Source organism: Hyla sarda, chromosome 5, assembly GCF_029499605.1.
Source record: "Hyla sarda isolate aHylSar1 chromosome 5, aHylSar1.hap1, whole genome shotgun sequence".
NCBI lineage: Eukaryota > Metazoa > Chordata > Amphibia > Anura > Hylidae > Hyla > Hyla sarda.
The window spans coordinates 79,711,321-79,729,833 of NC_079193.1; the positions used below are offsets into that span (position 1 = coordinate 79,711,321).

Consider the following 18,513-nt stretch of genomic DNA (forward strand, 5'->3'; position numbering starts at 1 on the left):
TGATCCCGGCACCTGAGGGGTTAATGGCGGACGCCCGCGAGATCGCGGGCGTCGGCCATTGCCGGCGGGTCCCTGGCTGCGATCAGCAGCCGGGATCAGCCGCGCATGACACGGGCATCGCTCCGATGCCCGCGGTTATGCTTAGGACGTAAATGTACGTCCTGGTGCGTTAAGTACCACCTCACCAGGACGTACATTTACGTCCTGCGTCCTTAAGGGGTTAAGGAAGCAGATGATAGGCACAGCTTCTCCGTTTCAGCATGCATCGGAGATAGCTCTGGCATGAGCACACAGCCGAGGCTCTTGGGGAAACTCCACGCAGAAATTGCACTGCACCGAGGTTCTCAATCCAAGGAAAGTAGATCCCATAAAGTCCCATGAACAAGAAATATGGATGGCACTCACCCATACTGATGTGCAAAAATATCATATTTACTTAAGTGCAAAATACAAATCCATAGGGGTACACAGGTTACTCCGCCGGCATGTGCAAACGAAAGAAATTAGCAACAGCTGTTTTGCGTGAAAGCAAGGTGGCAAATGCAATGTAACACCCTGGGCAATAACCTGCTGGTTAACCTTGGGGCCTAGCGTTCCTGTGGATGTTGCGGTGATACGTACTACCTATCCAAACATTGTTGCAGACCAAGTAAACCCATTCATGGCAATGGTCTTCCCTAATGGCAGTGTCCTCTTTCAGCAGGATAATGCTCCCTGCCACACTGCAAGAATAATTTGTAGATGGTTTCATGAACATGACAGAGTGTTCAAACTGCTGACTTGGCCTCCAAATTCCCCAAATCTCAATCAGGTCTAGTGTCTGTGGGATGTGCTGGAAAGACTAGTCTGATCCGAGGCCCCACACCACAACATACAGAACTTAAAAGAATCTGCTGCAAAGACTTGGCCTTCTTCAGTCCGTGCCTTAATGGGTCAGGGAAGTTTTAGAGGTACAAGAGGGACATACACAATATTAGCTAGGTGGTTTAATTCAATGGCTTATGTCTATATCATGTTTATATAAAGAATTTGCATAACTGGTGCAGCCCGATAAAGTTATCCAGGCAACACGACTAGATAAATTTGTTAGAGTTACTCTATTTTTCAAACATCATCTCTGCATGTGTGTCTACATTAAAATCAGGCATGACTAAATGATGACTGAGTAGATTTACCATAATTACAGGTCCTCAAATGAGGCTGATAAAAGATGACTAAGCCCACTAGCACCAGCACTCATTCAGCTAATAGTGTACAACCTAGCGGAAGGAGACATTTTTATGGGACACAAGCTGTAAAATGTAGTGTAGTTGCAAATCTTGTACTGTAGTGGTCCTACAGACAAATAAAACCCTGTGATGAACACCAACATGCTACAACGTGCATTTACAGTATGCGAAAGAGGAATGTTAAACAAAGAATTCTTTGTAATGACTTCCACACAGACAGAAACGCATGCAGCTTTACTGCCAGCATTAAACAAGTCATTTTTGTTTGCCCAGATCTCTCAGATTTCTCCGATGCCTGTATGAGAATGTCTCTTCTTGAACACAGGGCTGATTGTAAAGTATTTAAGAGTATTGTGCAGAGAGGTCAATAACTCCATATTCCTCATCTCTTCTCTTAGCAGCATTCCCCAGACACAATCAGCGCTTCCGGTTCACTGCACAAAGTGCTCCTTCAGCGACGCATTCTGTGGGATTTCTGAACAAAGCCATGCAGTTTCATAAACCATCTCATCATGTGTCCAACCCTAAAATCAGAACTGGAATTCGAAAGCTGATTCAATACTTGGGGAGACGTGAACACCAGTCAACTCAAATCTGCTAGCATGGAACATGTTCATCTCTTAAAGAGATGAATACTGTGAACTAATGGGTTTAAAAGGGTCATCTGTATCACGGCCATAATCACTTGATCGCTATATATAAAGACCTGTCCTCTTAAAATAACCACAAACAATGTTCTAAGAATTCTTACTAGGGTTCCACGATTTGGGGAAAATGTGGGATTGCAATTATGGAGGTAAGAATTATGATTTCGATATGATAAACAAATGGAGAAATCCCCCTATTTCATTTCTACCCCCCCCCCCCCCCCCTGCCCCCTTTACAGTCCACCACCTCCTATACAGTCCATCCTGGCTGTTTTACAGTCCACCCCCTCCCCCCATATCACATGGTTCTTTAGGTTTCCCCCACACCCCTTTTACTTAGGACAGTGTTTCCCAACCAGGGTGCCTCTAGCTGTTGCAAAACTACAACACCCAGCATGCCCAGACAGCCAAAGGCTGACTTACCATTTGAATCTTGGTAGCGGCCCAGCCTCAGACCCTGCATACGTGATATTGTGCCAGGTCGCCAAAAAAAAATACAAAAAATGCAATTCGATTGTGATGTAACGTGCAGCCCTAATTCTTACATACATTTACAAGCAAACCAGCTGCAAAACCTAAAGAGAGTTTAGAAGGAGGAGAGCTAATATGTTGTTTAACCCCTTAAGGACCACAGGTTTTTCCATTTTTGCACTTTCATTTTTTTCCTCATCACCTTCTAAAAATCATAACGCATTCAATTTTGCACCTACAGACTCATATGAGGGCTTAATTTTTGCGCCACCAATTGTATTTTGTAATGACATCAATCATTTTACCACAAAATTTCTGATTAACTCAGAAAAAATATATTTGTGGGGCAAAAGTTGAAAAAAAAAAAACAAACACTAAAAAAACAACACAATTTTGTAAATCTTGGGGGCTTTCGATTCTACGATGTGCACTTTTCAGTAAAAATGACACCATATATTTATTCTGTAGGTCCATACGGTTACAATGATACCCAAATTATATAGGTTCTCTTTATTTTACTTTTTTTTTTTTTTTTTTTTTTTTTTTATTATTATAACTACATGAACAAAATTAGTATGTTTAAAATGGTCCTCTTTTGACTCCAATAACTTTTTTATTTTTTGGTTTACAGGGCGGTCTGAGGCCTCGTTTTTTGGGCCGTGATCTAAAGTTTATATCGGTACTATGATTGTTTTGATCAGAATTTTTGATCACTTTTTATCCTTTTTTTAGGGTATACAAAAGGGACCAAAAATATGCAATTTTGGAATTTGGATTTTTTTTTATGTGTACGCCATTGACTAGGCGGTTTAATTAACCTTAACCTATTTTTATAGTTCGGACATTTACGCCCGCCGTGATACCACATGTTTATTAATTATTATTATTATATGGAATTTGGGAAAAGGGGGGTAATTTGAACTTTTGATAATGAAGGGGTTAATATGTGTGTGTGTTTTTTGTTTTTGTTTTTCTTAACACTTATTTCCTGAAGACTAAGTTTCAACTTGGGTTTTTTTCTGGCAGTTTTTGGAATACTGCCACAGTTTTTGAGCCAAAGTCAGAAGTGTATTCAAAAGGAATAGGACATATAAAGGAAGGACTTACACTTCTCTTCCCTTGTGGATCCACTTCTGACTTTGGCTCAAAAACTACAGTGGTGGTTTTCCAAAAACTGCCAGGAAAAAAAAAAAAAAATTTGGAAACTTAGCCTTAGGGGAATTTTAGGAAGAATCATTAGATTCCTCATAAAGGTCAATGTGGTTCCATAGAACCACATTGATCTGTGTGCTCTGCGCTCGATTGATGAAGCCTGGTCCTGCCAGGCTTTATCATTCACAGTGCAGCAGCCGACACAGGAGCAGAGGTAAACCCTCTGGCCACCTCAGAAATGGATCGCCCGGTCACCCCGCACTGCGGGTTGGGGGGGAATCCACCCTACTGGACTACCAGGAAGCAGTTAAAGGTACCTTTAGACGCCACTGTCAGCTTTGACAGCGGCAACCTAAAGGGTTAATAGTCCACTGCGGCCGCATGTCTGCTATTAACACTGGCCCTCAGCTACAAGAATCAGCTGGGGTCCAGCCGGTATGGCATAGGCTCAAGTCGGGAGCCCGTGCCATACCTGCTTAATGGCACATGGACAAGTATTACACGTCCATGGTGTTAAGGGGTTAAGGACCACCAGAACATTAGTCTTTATATGCGAGTCTATTCAATGAGAATCTATAGTTTGCCGGAATATACTACAATTACTTTATCTTCCAGACAGTTTGGGAATTCTTAGAGAGAGACAGATCCATTAAATATTGAGGACAAGGAGTCTTAGATGATAAGGCCATTGATGTGTAAGAAGAATTTCCATGGTAAGATGCTCAAGTTATAGCATTATTACAGTCTGTGGAGGGGAAAGGTAGGAAGGAAATGGGATGTGTTAAAGCGTGTTCTACGACAGGATGCTCAGACCAAGGACACGTCAGCCACGAAAGTTCATTCTCAACTAAAGGGTAGAATTTAGTATGGGGTTACTGGCCAGATTTATTTTTTGCTTTGTTTTCTAGGTCTACAAGTGAAATTTTTTTAATTAAAGTTTTCAGTAAAACTGGATGGTGGAGAACAATGAAGCACAAGGATTAAATCATCAAAAAAAAAAAAAAAGGCACGTATGGTACATGTGTGCTGCTGTAAGATGATTTATGGGACTGTGTTGCCTGTTAATGCTTTTATGACCAGGAAGGCTGGGTGTTAAATCATTCTGGTTTATAGCAGTTCATAATGTGGCAAGAAAAGCTAAACTCCTCAAAGATAAATTGCAGTCCATCCTTACTTTTAGAAATGAAGGTCATTCATTCTAAAAACCCTCACTGATTAAACATTTCTTCGAGTCCAATGGCAATAACGTTATAGCTGTGTGATGAATCTCATCTTTTCCCTACAGGATAAGTTTATTAAAAGGTCAACAGCCTGACAAATTGCCTATTAAAAGCCCTTCAGATTAGAGGTCAATAAATGCTTCACCGAGTTTATGCATCAGGCTTCTCCACATCAACTGTTCGGGAGAGACTACACGAGGCAGGCCTTCATGGTAGAATTACTGCAAAGAATGACTGAACAAGAGAATCAAGGAGAAGCTTGGGCCAAGAGACACAAGCAGAGGCCACCAAACCTGACAAGTTCAAATGAAATCTTTTTGGTTCCAGTAACAAAACATTTTCTGTTAGATTATTGTTTCAAACAATAATACATGGCACACGTTCGGAATGATGTTGTAAGCTTACCGGTGAAATAATTGACACATTTATTTAAAACTAGAAAAAAAAAACATTTAAAAAGGGATAATCTCCAGGACTATAAAATGTATGGCCTACCTTCAGGATAGGGCCACCAATATCAGATCTGTGGGGCTAGCAGAGCGTGTATTGTTTATATGGCATAGCTCCATATTTTTTAAGAGAGGATTAGACTAGCACAGCGGTTCAATCTCATTTAAATGAGCACTGTCATTAAAATTATTTGTCATATGATAAAGCAGGTAAAATAAATAAGAAGTGCTGTCTGGCCATAGGTAGAGAATAGCACTTTCACTACCTGTTTCATACACAGGCAGAGAGCGAGTGCTATTCACTGCCTATGACCAGACCACTCTTCCTGAGTTTAGTCTCCTGCCAGTGCAGCAGGAGACCAAAGTCTGTGCTTCTGAGCAGATGAAATGTAGTCTGGACCAGAAGGGAGACCCCTAGTGGTCAGATTTATAAGGCCACGAAAGCAACAATTTTTTTTAAATTATAATTTTTTTTTTTACAGGGAGTAAATTACAAATCTTAGTTATTTTACCTGCGTTATCATATGCCAAAAATAATTTTAAATGACAGTGCCCATTTAAGTTAATGGGAAAGCGAAACTGGCTATTAGCAATGAAGGCTGATACAAACCGGATCACCGAAACTGGACTTCAGATCGGGGTAAGTGATGCATCCTAGTAATTCCGCTATATTGGGTTTAATGCAGTGAATGTGGCCCTTTCCATGAGCAGATTAAAATGAGGTGCCAAGAGTCAGACCCCCCACAATCTGCTATTGATGGCCTATGCCACCAGATTGACTGTGCTCCATAGTCACCTCACCTAAATCCAGCAGAGATGGCTGGGGTTGAGTTAGTCCAGTGCAAATGCAAAAAGGAACTAGTAGGTTCTGGGCAAGCATCTTCTTAAAGACGTTGAAAAATCATTCCATGCAGCTGTCTCATGAAGATGGTTTCAAGAAGAATGTAAAATAGACTAAACTATGTAGCAAAGACATTGGGATTACATGATAATCAAAAGAAGTATTGTCTTAGACATTATATAAAACTTGCAACAAAACTTGTAATATAAAAGTTCTTCTATATATAGCTGTATCCAAACTCATCACTTCCTGTGCTTACTAAAAACAGATGGAATAGATAAGGGCATTAGTATCTCTAGAATAGGCAACAGGAGAAACAGTACTTATATGTACACACATATACATGACCCTGGGTATATCCATGGTAACCAGAATGAAAACATCCGTTACGTAGATTGTACTAACTCATTTTCTTATGTCCTATAAAGGCTAGATGTGTGATGACCTCCTGAGATTATTATGAATCATACCATAAATTGCTTCCACAGTTTAAAGCAGCTCGATGACTTCACAAGCCCAGCACAGGCTAACCACTAGATAATGGTAGTTCAATGAGGTCATCTGGAGCGCAACGAAATATCATCCAGCCTATACTGTAACCCCCACTTCCTTGCAGAAGAGCACATGTCGCTAGTTGAGGAATGTCCATCTTTAATTTTATTTTTATTTTTTTTAAATGGAGTATTTTCAATAATTCTCAGAAAGGGTATTTTTACATGATTTCCATACTGTGGATTTTCTACGCTTTTAAAAACAAAAAACTGTATATGTTTGGTAAAGGATCAAACAGTCAATGCAAGACTAAATCCGATCCAGTAAGATCAATGGAGTATATACGTTGGCATATGGTCCTGCTGGTTTGCTGAAATCTCCCGGTAATGACCGACTTTGGAGATCGCGCTAGAGAAACTCGAGGTCTTACCTGCTCCTCGGCATCTTCCCTGGCTTTGACATTGCTTAGGGCTCACTTAGGCAGCCCTTAGCAATCGAGCACATATTTCATAGATCAATGTAATGCAATAGCATTACATTGATCTATGTAAGCCATCTGATGATGGCTTATGATAGGCCCTAAGGGGGCCAAAATGTGTATAAAAAAAAAAAAAAATAAGTAAAAAAGGTTTTTAAAAATATTTAAAAAAAAAAATCCCTCCCTTAATAAAAATTCTAATCACCCCCTTTTCCCAATTTTTAAATAACATACTGTAAAACAAAAACACACAACACATTTGGTATCGCTGTGTGCGTAATTGCGTAAATGCAAAAAAATGCCAAATGCCAAAATTGCTGATTTTTGGTTACACTACATCCCATAAAAATGTAATAAAAAGTGATCAAAATTCCAGAACTACACAAAAGTTGTACCGTTAAAAACTACAGCTCATGGAGCAAAAAGCAAACCCTAAAACCGCTCTGTAGGAGAAAACATTAAAAAGTTATAGGGGTGAGAATATGGTAAAAACAAAGTTTTTTCTTTTTTTTTTTTATATTTCAAGATTGAAATTTTTTTTAACAATAAAACGAAACAAAAAAGTGAATTATTGTAAATTCTAAGTAGTCACACAGAAAATAAGCCCGAATACAACTTTGTCAGTCAAAACATTTTTTATAAAAAAAAAAAAATAAACATTCCTGGGCCATGAAGGGGTTAAAAAAAAATAAATAAATAAAAAAATTCTCAACTAATGTAATGTTGTGACTGCTGAATTCTTCAGCCGAAAAGAGCCCGAAGAGCAGCATTAAGATATGAAGCTCTTTCATTGATAAATATTTGGACTGTACTTCAAAGTCTACAGAACGCCACCAGTCTGTTTCATAGCTCTCAGCAGGAGAAAGAAAACCAGGTCATGTATCCTCTGGAGGCTCTAGCTAAGAGGCAGCTGCTGCTAGATGGAAATGTAGAAAGTTGAAGGCTAGGGATAGAGAATTGTTACTTGCAAGTCTTCCCCTACTCTTTGACTTCCTACCGATTCTGTATTGACATTTACAAATAAGAAAATATAAACTGCATGCCCAGACAACACACAAGCTTTGCAGGTTTCCCAATTTCCTTTTGGAGCTGGGAAATGATAGCCAAGCTCTGTATACATGTGCTATTTTATACATATAAGTGCCGAGATGTCAACAGCTGCATGTGAGAGGCGCCCATAGTACGGAGAGCAATTCTCCAGTGCTGACATCTTTTGCAGTCATGTCAATGTGACTGAAACAACCAAAACAAGCATGTAAATCTAGGGGACAGTCTGCAGCTGGTACCCAGAGTAGTTCTAACAATACATCTATTGTTAAACGGCATAATCTATGAGCATTTATGAACAGAAAACAAATTCTGCTCACTGAACTTATAGGTGACCCATAAATTCATCTTTTCCATAGAAACAACAGACCATGATGCTTTGCTGTGAGATATACACTAGGATTTAGCAGCCTAAAACTGCACTTTTCATAGGTTCAGAGGTGGAGTTTACTGCTCAGTTTCCCTAAGAAGTTCTACAGATCAGGAAGTGGTGCATCCTAAAGGGGTTGTCAAATTTAGAAAACTACTTTTAATATAGACAAGGGATCGTCTGCTTGGCCAAAGTGTAGAGGGGTTATAAAAGCCCCTCTCTCTGTAGGACCGCTCCTGCATTAGGCTGGGTTCACATCACGTTTTTCTCCCACACGGGAGCGCATACGGCATGGGAGAGCTAAAAAACTTGCGCTCCCGTATCCTGCTGTATGCGGTCCCGTATGTAATTCAGCTAATTTTCCCCATATGTGGTTTACTACTGTACCTAAAACCGTGGTGGACTACGGTTTTAGGTACAGTAGAAAACCACATACGGGGAAAAAGGAGCCAACCGGTTCACTCCGGTCAGCTCATTGAAATGAATTACATACGGGACCGCATACAGCAGGATACGGGAACGCAAGTTTTTAGCTCTCCCATGCCGTATGCGCTCCCGTATGGGGAAAAAACGTGATGTGAATCCAGCCTTCCACAGACAACCCACTGATGTGCATGGGCACGTTGTAATGCTTTATTAACTCTTGTGGTGGCGCTGTACGCAAACTGAAAACTTATTGCCAGCTTTCTTGATGCCGCGATTAATTAATTATGAAGGGATTATCCAAAGCAGACAACCCCCTTTAAAACAGGTACTCCTGTTATGTAAAAGCTATCCTTTATAAAATGTACATTGAAGGGCTCCGATGCCCACCATTCGAGACTCCAATCACAGGCTAAGCAGGACAAGTTCTGAAAACCACAACAGTCCTGTGGGTAGGTGATTTTACAGTTTACAATAACCGGACAAGCCCTTTAAGGGCCCATGTACACTTTCCACATAGAGAAATTCCAGATTTGATGCAGCAGCCCCCCATTGGGTTTCTGCTGCACTGTGCACACTGTGGAATTTCAATTCCAGCCAAATAATGAACATGTTTAGAGTCATTAAATAGATAAGGGAGCCCCGATCATACACCTTTTTACAGTTTCTTGATACGTCCTCCTGTTTCTGAGATATGTGGGTTTATAGTTTGACAATTCAGGGAATCAGTCAGATTTCTTTTTGGAATGCTCTCTGATGACATCACAAGCACAGTTCTCTCTGCTGACGTTATTATAATAATAATAACGCTTTATTTATTGTTGTCCTTAGTGGGATTTGAACCGAAGTCTCCAGCACTGCAAGGCAGCAGTGCTAACCACTGAGCCACCATGCTGCCCTTAGTATGCATCTGCTATGCATGGTTGCTAAAATGGACAGAGATGTCAGCAGAGAGCACTGTGCTCGTGATGTCATCAGTGTTCCAAAAAGAAAGGAATTTCCTCTGTAGCATTCAGCAGCTAATAAGTACTGGAAGGATTAAGATTTTTTTTTAATTGGAGTAATTTTCAAATATGTTTAACTTTCTGCCACCAGTTGATTAAAAAGAAAAAAGGTTTTCACCGGAGTACCCCTTTAAGGGGCGTGTATACCTAATACACCCCTGGCCCCTGACTGTATTATCCCACCCATTGCCTGTCACTCCTATTATAATTAAGTTCACGCCAATCTTTCCTTAATTGTCGGACAAACTTTAAAGTCAAATATCTCTGGAACAGAAGGATTTATCAAGAAACTGTAAACAGGTGTGCGATCAGGGCACCTTAAGCTATTAAATGATAATGTAATCAAATTTTTTTCCTATGGTTTGGCCACAGATCCTCTAAAGAATGTCCAAAAGGAACAGGAATATAGTGGATTATCTCCTCAAATTTGCAGTCTTTTTGCAGGGAGACACAAGGGATTTGACGATCTGCAGCAAAATCTCAATACAGATTAAGGGTACGTTCTCATGCTACAAATTTTTTTGCAGATTTCCATCCAGAATATTCCTTTGGCTGTTTAGGCAATTGTACAATGCCAGACGACTCGCCACCTTAGCCGCCATCACTTTTTACCTAACATAGGACATATAGCTGTTATCCTCAAAATATAAAAAATAGGCAATGCTAATTTTTTTTTGCCATTTTTATTTACTTTTTTAAATAACTTCCAACCTTAAAAGGGGTTATCCAGGAAAAAACTTTTTTTTTATATATCAACTGGCTCCAGAGAGTTAAACAGACTTGTAAATTACTTCTATAAAAAAATCGTAAACCTTTCAGTACTTATGAGCTGCTGAAGTTGAGTTGTTCTTTTCTGTCTGAGTGATGTCTGATGACACCTGTCTCGGGAACTGTCCAGAGTAGAAGCAAATCCCCATAGCAAACCACTTCTACTGTGCAGTTCCCGAGACAAGCAGAGATGTTAACAGAGAGCACTGTTGCCAGACAGAAAAGAACAACTCAACTTCAGCAGCTGATAATTATTGGAAGGAGTAAGATTTTTTTTAATATAAGAAATTTACAAATCTGTTTAAAGGGGTATTCCAGGCAAAAACTTTTTTTTTATATATCAACTGGCGCCGGAAAGTTAAACAGATTTGTAAATTACTTCTATTAAAAAATCTTAATCCTTTCAATAGTTATTAGCTTCTGAAGTTTTCTAACTGCTCTATGATGATGTCACGTCCCGGGAGCTGTGCATGATGAGAGAATATTCCCATAGGAACTGCACAGCTCCCGGGACGGGAGTCATCAGAAAGCAGTTAGATAGAAAACAGCAAATCAACTTCAGAAGCCAATAACTATTGGAAGGATTAAGATTTTTTTAATAGAAGTAATTTACAAATCTGTTTAACTTTCCGGAGCCAGTTGATATATAAAAAAAAGTTTTGGACTGGAATACCCCTTTAACTTTCTGGAGCCAGTTGAGTTATAAAAAAAAAAAAAAAAAAAGTTTTTTACTGGAATACCTGCTTAAAAAGCACGTAATAAGCAGTTAAATAACGGCCTTCAACTTATTTTAACTTAGATTGAATGCTTTTCTTTAAAACAAAAAGATATCTATTGTTACTGGCAGAAAAATCAGCTTCCTTCCAAACCAGATGATATGATTGCACATTTATATTTTACTTTCCTCAGGAATTCACACACCCCCTGTTCGCATCCTGTTATTCACAGACTGCTTCATCTTAACTCCAGCTACAGTTTTAGCAATAAATAGAGGCAGTCATCCACGCTGTGCTCCCCGGCTGACAAATTAAACATTTTACTCAGCGGATCTCTATATACAGGCCCTTACATAACAACATGGCAGCAGTTATCGGTAAAAGGATTTCATTTAGGGGTAATGTATAACATTTATTTACAGGAGATTCTGGTCAAACCCAGAAAAGTGCTAAGTGCTGGCTCCTACAGGGTTGTTTTGTGAGAGTATTGGTTATTCTGGGATCCCATAGATAATGGCTTCATTTTCCACTCTTCATACTTCATCTAAATTACAGGATATTACAACATTTACATAGCTATAAGGATGTGTTCAGTGTCCGGCCACTGACATTTAAAACTGAGCATCCTACAGGAGTCAGGCTGACAATGCAAATTTAACTCACACCATGCTGAAAGGTTCACAATGTGATGCAACTAGTTGGGTGTCCCACCGAAGAAAAGAACAGGCTGTGCAGCACTCACCAAAGAATGCAAGGAGGTAAACTTTAATCACTTACAGGAACATTTCAACAGCAGTGGGGAAGGAGAAGAAAGACGCAAGCTCCGAGGAGCTTGCGTCTTTCTTCTCCATCCCCGCTGCTGCAGAAGTGTTCCCGTAAGTGATTAAAGTTTACCTAATTGCATTCATCGGTGAGTGCTGCACAGCCTGTTCTTTTCTTTGTTGTTTCAGTAATATATGTTCCATGTAAGAGCAACCCCAGCCTGCATTTGGAACTCACCGTTATGGCATGATCTGTCTCCAGCCACTTGAGTTTACTGCGGAGTGCCGCAACTGTTGTGCCTTTCATTCATACACAACTAGTTGGGTGTGACCTCAAAAACCCCAAGATCACGAGCATCAAGTTTACATAAAGGGGTTATCCTAAAATGAAAAGTTACATAACTAACTGATAGGGACCGACCAATGGGACCCCCACATAATGTGACAATGGAGGGCAATCGTGCACTGAATAAATTGAACATTTTATTTAGTTTCTATGGGGCTTCTGAACATTGCATGAATGGAGCTCAGCAATTCTCAGAAGCCATAGAACAATGAAGCAGCCCAGATGACAATTGTCCTGTTGTCAGAATCAACAAGCTCCCAGCAGTTTCTTCAGATAGGTGAGGAGTTTTTTTGTTGTTGATGAAACCCCTATAAAAGGCCAAGCTGATTTTTGTTGTGGTTTAACCTTCACATTCCAATAACCATAGCTTTTATTTTACTTTTAAAGTAGAAGTATGAGGGCTTGCTTACAATGCATCATATTTCCTTTGCTTTATCTCTATCATCATTTGAAGTCTTGATGCTGTAAGCTTTTTTCTTTTTAATAAATTTGCAAAGTATATAGTAGCATATAACAAGAAGTTCTAAATCCTCCAGTAAACACGATCATAGAGTTGCCATTTGCCTGTGTTACTTATTGTTGCCATTATTTTGTGTTCTATACATTCCCCATTTTCTTGCAGCAGATCATAGAGCCTTGGGCAAGGCATGGCAAGCATCAAGATATTACACACATGGCTTTAAATGCTTGTGATGTAGAGTAATGACTTCCACTTCCTCCAAGAACACTTCCTATTACTAAAGGTATATTCTCCCTCCTATTTATATACCTTACTCTAAGCATAGCTAAAAAGGAAAAATATTACAGAACAAGACAATGCATTAAAAACGTATCCAAAAATTATCCTATTGTCTGCTTCAAAAAATGACTACACAGCACAAAACTGAAGGTGACTGATCTGGGACACATTTTAAAGGGAATCTGTCAGATGGCTTTATAAAGTGCAACTAACAACTACAGCACAAACTGTCATTCAAATGCAAGGGAGGAGACAAGCAGCAATAGAACATAGAAATAATTAAAATATAAATAAATACTGGCACAACAAAAGTGCATAAAAATACTGTTTATTTTAGCTATTCACTTAAAAGTAGAAACCTACAGTGTTGCACGTACAGAGGCAGAAGAACGTTCTCCTCAGGGTCACTAGGTGATGCAAATGTTCCTATATGGCCAATAACATACAAGCAGTTGGTCATAAATTACAAAAAAAAAAAAAGAATATATGAAGACACAGAGTGTAATTTACCCACCTGATGGTGTTCACTTGGTCTGTGTGCGCATTGAAGCTTCTGTATGTAGACCTTTTGCGAGGTTATGTAGAGGTGTAGAGAACAAAACTTCCACAATTAGGAGGTACCATTATTTTCACGGTATCTTACCCTGGTGTTGTGTAGTTCATTAAAAGAACTTCTGTATATAAATATATGTCATATGAGACAAAGGGGCTTGTTTGGCATCTACCCCCTATATATCCAGATGTTTACTTTTGTTCCTGTGGGTAACATATGTTCCGGTCCTACTGTTCAGGGTTCAGTTCCGTGCAGATCTGGTGGAAATGTCCTGGTGTTAGCTGTTTGGCGGAACCGGACGGGAGACTGTCTTGGCCGGTGGAGTCTCCACCGTACCTGGTCCCGCTGGATTGCACGTTGCACTCTGGACAAAATAATTTGCACCCTTTCAAAATTGTGGAAAAATAAGATTGTTTCAAGCATGTGATACTACATTAAACTCCCCTGGAGCAAGTAACAGTGGTGTGCAATATAAAAATCACACCTGAAAGCAGATAAAAAGGAGAGAAGTTCACTAAGTCTTTGCATTGTGTGTGCCACACTAAGCATGGACAGCAGAAAGAGGAGAAGAGAACTGTCTGAGGACTTGAGAACAAAATTGTGGAAAAATATCAACAATCTACGTTACAAGTCCATCTCCAGAGATCTAGATTAGCCTCTGGCCACAGCGCGCAACATTATCAAGAAGTTTGCAACCTATGGCACTGTAGCTGGTCTCCCTGGGTGTGGATGGAAGAGAAAAATTGATGAAAGGTGTCAACACAGGATAGTCCGGATGGTGGATAAGCAGCCCCAAACAAGTTCCAAAGATATTTAAGCTGCCCTGCAGGCTCAGGGAGCATCAGTGTCGGCGCGGACTATTCATCGACATTTAAATGAAATTAAACACTATGGCAGGAGACCCAGGAGGACCCCACTGCTGACACAGAGACATAAAAAAGCAAGACTACATTTTGCCAAAATGAACTTGAGTAAGCAAAAATCCTTCTGGGAAAACGTCTTGTGGAGAGATGAGACCAAGATAAAGCTTTTTGGTAAAGCACATCATTCTACTGTTTACACAAAAGGGTATGAGGCCTACAAAGAAAAGAACACAGTACCTACAATGAAATATGGTAGAGGTTTAATGATGTTTTGGGGTTGTTTTGCTGCCTCTGGCACTGGGCGCCTTGAATGTGGGCAAGGCATCATGAAATCTGAGGATTACCAACGGATTTTGGGTCACACTGTATAGCCCAGTGTCAGAAAGCTGGGTTTGCGTCTGAGATCTTGGGTCTTCCAGCAGGACAATGACCCCAAACATACGTCAAAAAGCACCCAGAAATGGATGACAACAAAGTGCTGGAGAGTTCTGAAGTGTCCAGCAAAGAGTCCAGATCTAAATCCCATTGTGAACACCTGTGGAGAGATCTTAAAATTGCTGTTGGGAAAAGGCACCCTTCCAATAAGAGAGACCTGGAGCAGTTTGCAAAGGAAGAGGGGTTCAACATTCCGGCTGAGAGGTGTAAGAAGCTTATTCATGGTTATAAGAAGCGGCTGATTTCAGTTATTTTTTTCCAAAGGGTGTGCAACCAAATATTAACCCCTTCCCGCAAATTGACGTTTATAAACGTCCCAAGTGCGGTCCCTGTCTATAACACGGGGTTCCGGCGGGACCCCGCGTCATAGCGGGATGGTCCCGGTGCCTATTCACAGCCAGAACCCACGGTTATTAACCCTTCCGATGCGGCGCTCAAAGCTGAGCGCCGCATCGAAAGTGAAACTAAATGCTTCCCGGCTGCTCAGTCGGGCTGATCGGGGTCATCGCGATAAAATCACGAGGCCCCGATCAGCTACCCGGAGAGAAGGTCTCTTACCTTCTCCGGCGGTGTCCGGGCTCCGATTGATTATTCCCAGCCTGAGTTACAGGCTGGAGCAATCAATCACCGATTTCACTGATTGTTGCCATGCAACGGCAAGGCAGCAGTCTGTGAATGAAATCAGCCATTGCAAGCTGATAGGTTTCTATGGCACCTATCAGCTTGCAAAAAAAAAAAAATTGCAAAAAAAAGTTAACCCTTTCAGGTATTCCCTTCTGAATTAATAGTTTAAATCACCCCGCATTTCCTAGTAACAAAATAAAAAACAGTGTAAATAAAAATAAAAATACACATGTGGTATCACCGCGTGTGGAAATGTCCGAATTATAAAAATATACCGCTTTTTAAACCGCACGTTCAATGGCGTACGCACAAAATTCCAAAGTTCAAAATAGCGCATTTTTTATCACTTTTTATACCGATTAAAAAGTGATCAAAAAGTCTGATCAGAACAATGGTACCGCTAAAAACTTCAGATCACGGCGCAAAAAATGAGCCCTCATAGCCCCCTGAACGCAGAAAAATAAAAAAGTTATAGGGCTCAGAAAATGACAATTTTAAACGTATACATTTTCCTGCATGTATTTATGATTTTTTTCTGACGTAATGCACAATCAAACCTATACAAGTAGGGTATTACTTTAACCGTATGGATCTACAGAATAAAGATAAGGTGTAACTTTTACCGAAAAATTTATTGCGTAGAAACGGAAGCCCCCAAAATCTACAAAATGGCATTTTTTCTTCAAGTTTGTCGCATAATGAATTTTTTTCCGTTTTGCCGTGGATTTTTCGGTAAAATGACTAATGTCACTGTAAAGTAGAATTGGTGGTGCAAAAAATAAGCCATAATACAGATTTTTAGGTGTAAAATTGAAAGGGTTATGACTTTTTAAAGGCAAGGAGGAAAAAATGAAAATGCAAAAACGTGAAATCGCTCAGTCCTTAAGGGGTTAAAGTTAAGGTTGATAGTTTTGTCCAGCCCATTTTTGGAGTTTAGTGTGACATTATATCCAATTTTTCTCCCTCCTTTTTGGTTTAGTTCCAATACACACAAAGGGAATAAACATGTGTACTGCATTTCTTTTCTGTGAGAAATACTTCATTTTCTACAAAAATTTCAGGGGTGCCAACAATTATGGTCATGACTATAAATAGTTTTTTCAGTTTTTGATATATCCATCTTCACCCATTCCATAGGAGAAATAGTGAAATATATATATATATATATATATATATATATCATAGAAATGCTCGCCACTTAAGGGATTGGCCCTGGCCACTGGGCACTTGAGGAATCAGCCCTGCTTTTTGGGCACTTGGGATTCATTTGCACATATTTAAAAAAAAATTAAATAAAAAGATAGAAATGCCTCATCTCACAAGCAGAATTTCATAGATCTAAAGCTAAGCCTGTGAAGGTGCCTTTACCTCTAACCTGGCACTGCGATTAGTTACTTTGTGTAAAACCATGCAACAGGTTCACTTTGAACTAACGGTTTCTCTAGGCAGTAATAGCAATTTGTGCTGGACCTGCAGCAATTGTCTGATCTGAGGCAGGTTCACAGATGCAAACGGAACATCAGAAGTTTGGGAAATGGTTTCTTTATTAAAAGGAGTACTATGCAAAATGAAACAAAGCCAACTTTAACTCCCCTGCCTACGTTCCCCCGATGTCGGTGTCCCGTTCTCCGGTAACTGTCTTCTTCCGCTTCCTGCAGGACATTGCTGCGGCCAGTGATACGCTGAGAACAGCGTGACTCCCCGACCCGCTGGAAGCAGAAGAAAACAGGGACCGGAGAACTGGACACCGACTTTGGAGCAACGGGCGAACTTAGGCAGGTGAGTTAAAGTTTGTTTTGTTTCATTTTGCAGACCGGACACATATTGTTAATAAAAAAAAAATAATAATAATACATTAGTACTCCTTTAACCCCTTCCTGCTATAGGATGAATGCATACGTTCAATCATCCGACACGTTCAAGCAATTGGACGTATGCATACGTCATAGCTTTCTCCGGCACTGCCGCGGGCAGCGCAGGAGATCGGCAATGGGACCCGGCTGTCAATCACAGCCGGAGTCCCGCCGCAGCTGCGATCACGCCGGTCCCGGCAGCATTAACCCCATAGATGCCGTGATCAATTCTGATCACGGCATCTATAGTGTTGACAGGGGGAGCGCTCTTCCCCTGTTCAACGGCGGCGTCGCTATACGATCGTGGGTCGCTGTTGGTTGCTATGGCAGTAGGAGGTCAGATCATGACCTCCTGTCTGCCTGCTACGGAAGCCTGTGAGATCCAGCCAGAGGCTGGATCGCACAGGCTGTAGTGTCTGCAGCTGATCAGGTTATACTGCGCTGCAGTACAAATGTATTGCAGCATAGTATAACCTGTAAAAAGTGTAAAAAATAAAATAAAAAGTTCTTCTATAAAAGAATGAAGTGTAAAAAAAAAATTAAAAATAAATGCCCCTTTCCCAATAAAAGCCCTGTATTATCACCAAAAAAGATCAAAAACACAAATCATATACATAATAGGTATTGCCACGTCCGTAATGACGTGTACTATAAAACTATAATGTAAAGTATCCCGCACGATGAACTCCGTATAAAAAAAAAAAAAAAAAAAAAAAAAAAAAACGCAATTTTGGTACAAATAGCAGAATTAAAAAAAGATCAAAAGGCAGCACATAGCACAAAAATGATACCAATAAAAAGTACAGCTCATCCCGAAAAAAAAATAAGCCCTCAATGGCGTCGGACAAAAAATAAAAAAGTTACAGCTGTTGGAAAATGAAATGGCAGAAAAAGAATTTTGCTCAGAAAAGGAAAAAGAACATAGAAAGCTATATAAAATGGGTATCGCCATAATCGTACTGACCCACAGAATAAATATAACATCACTCTTACTGCACAGTGTACACCATAAATAAAATAAAAATGCCAGAA

At 40.0% G+C, this 18,513-nt stretch overlaps 1 protein-coding gene across 3 annotated transcripts in view; it reads right to left on the reverse strand.

The window, feature by feature from the left end:
* The window catches only part of AHR (aryl hydrocarbon receptor), a 157,607-nt gene that overhangs the window by 101,716 nt on the left and 37,378 nt on the right, over positions 1-18,513 (reverse strand). The gene's annotated exons all lie outside the window — the stretch shown is intronic.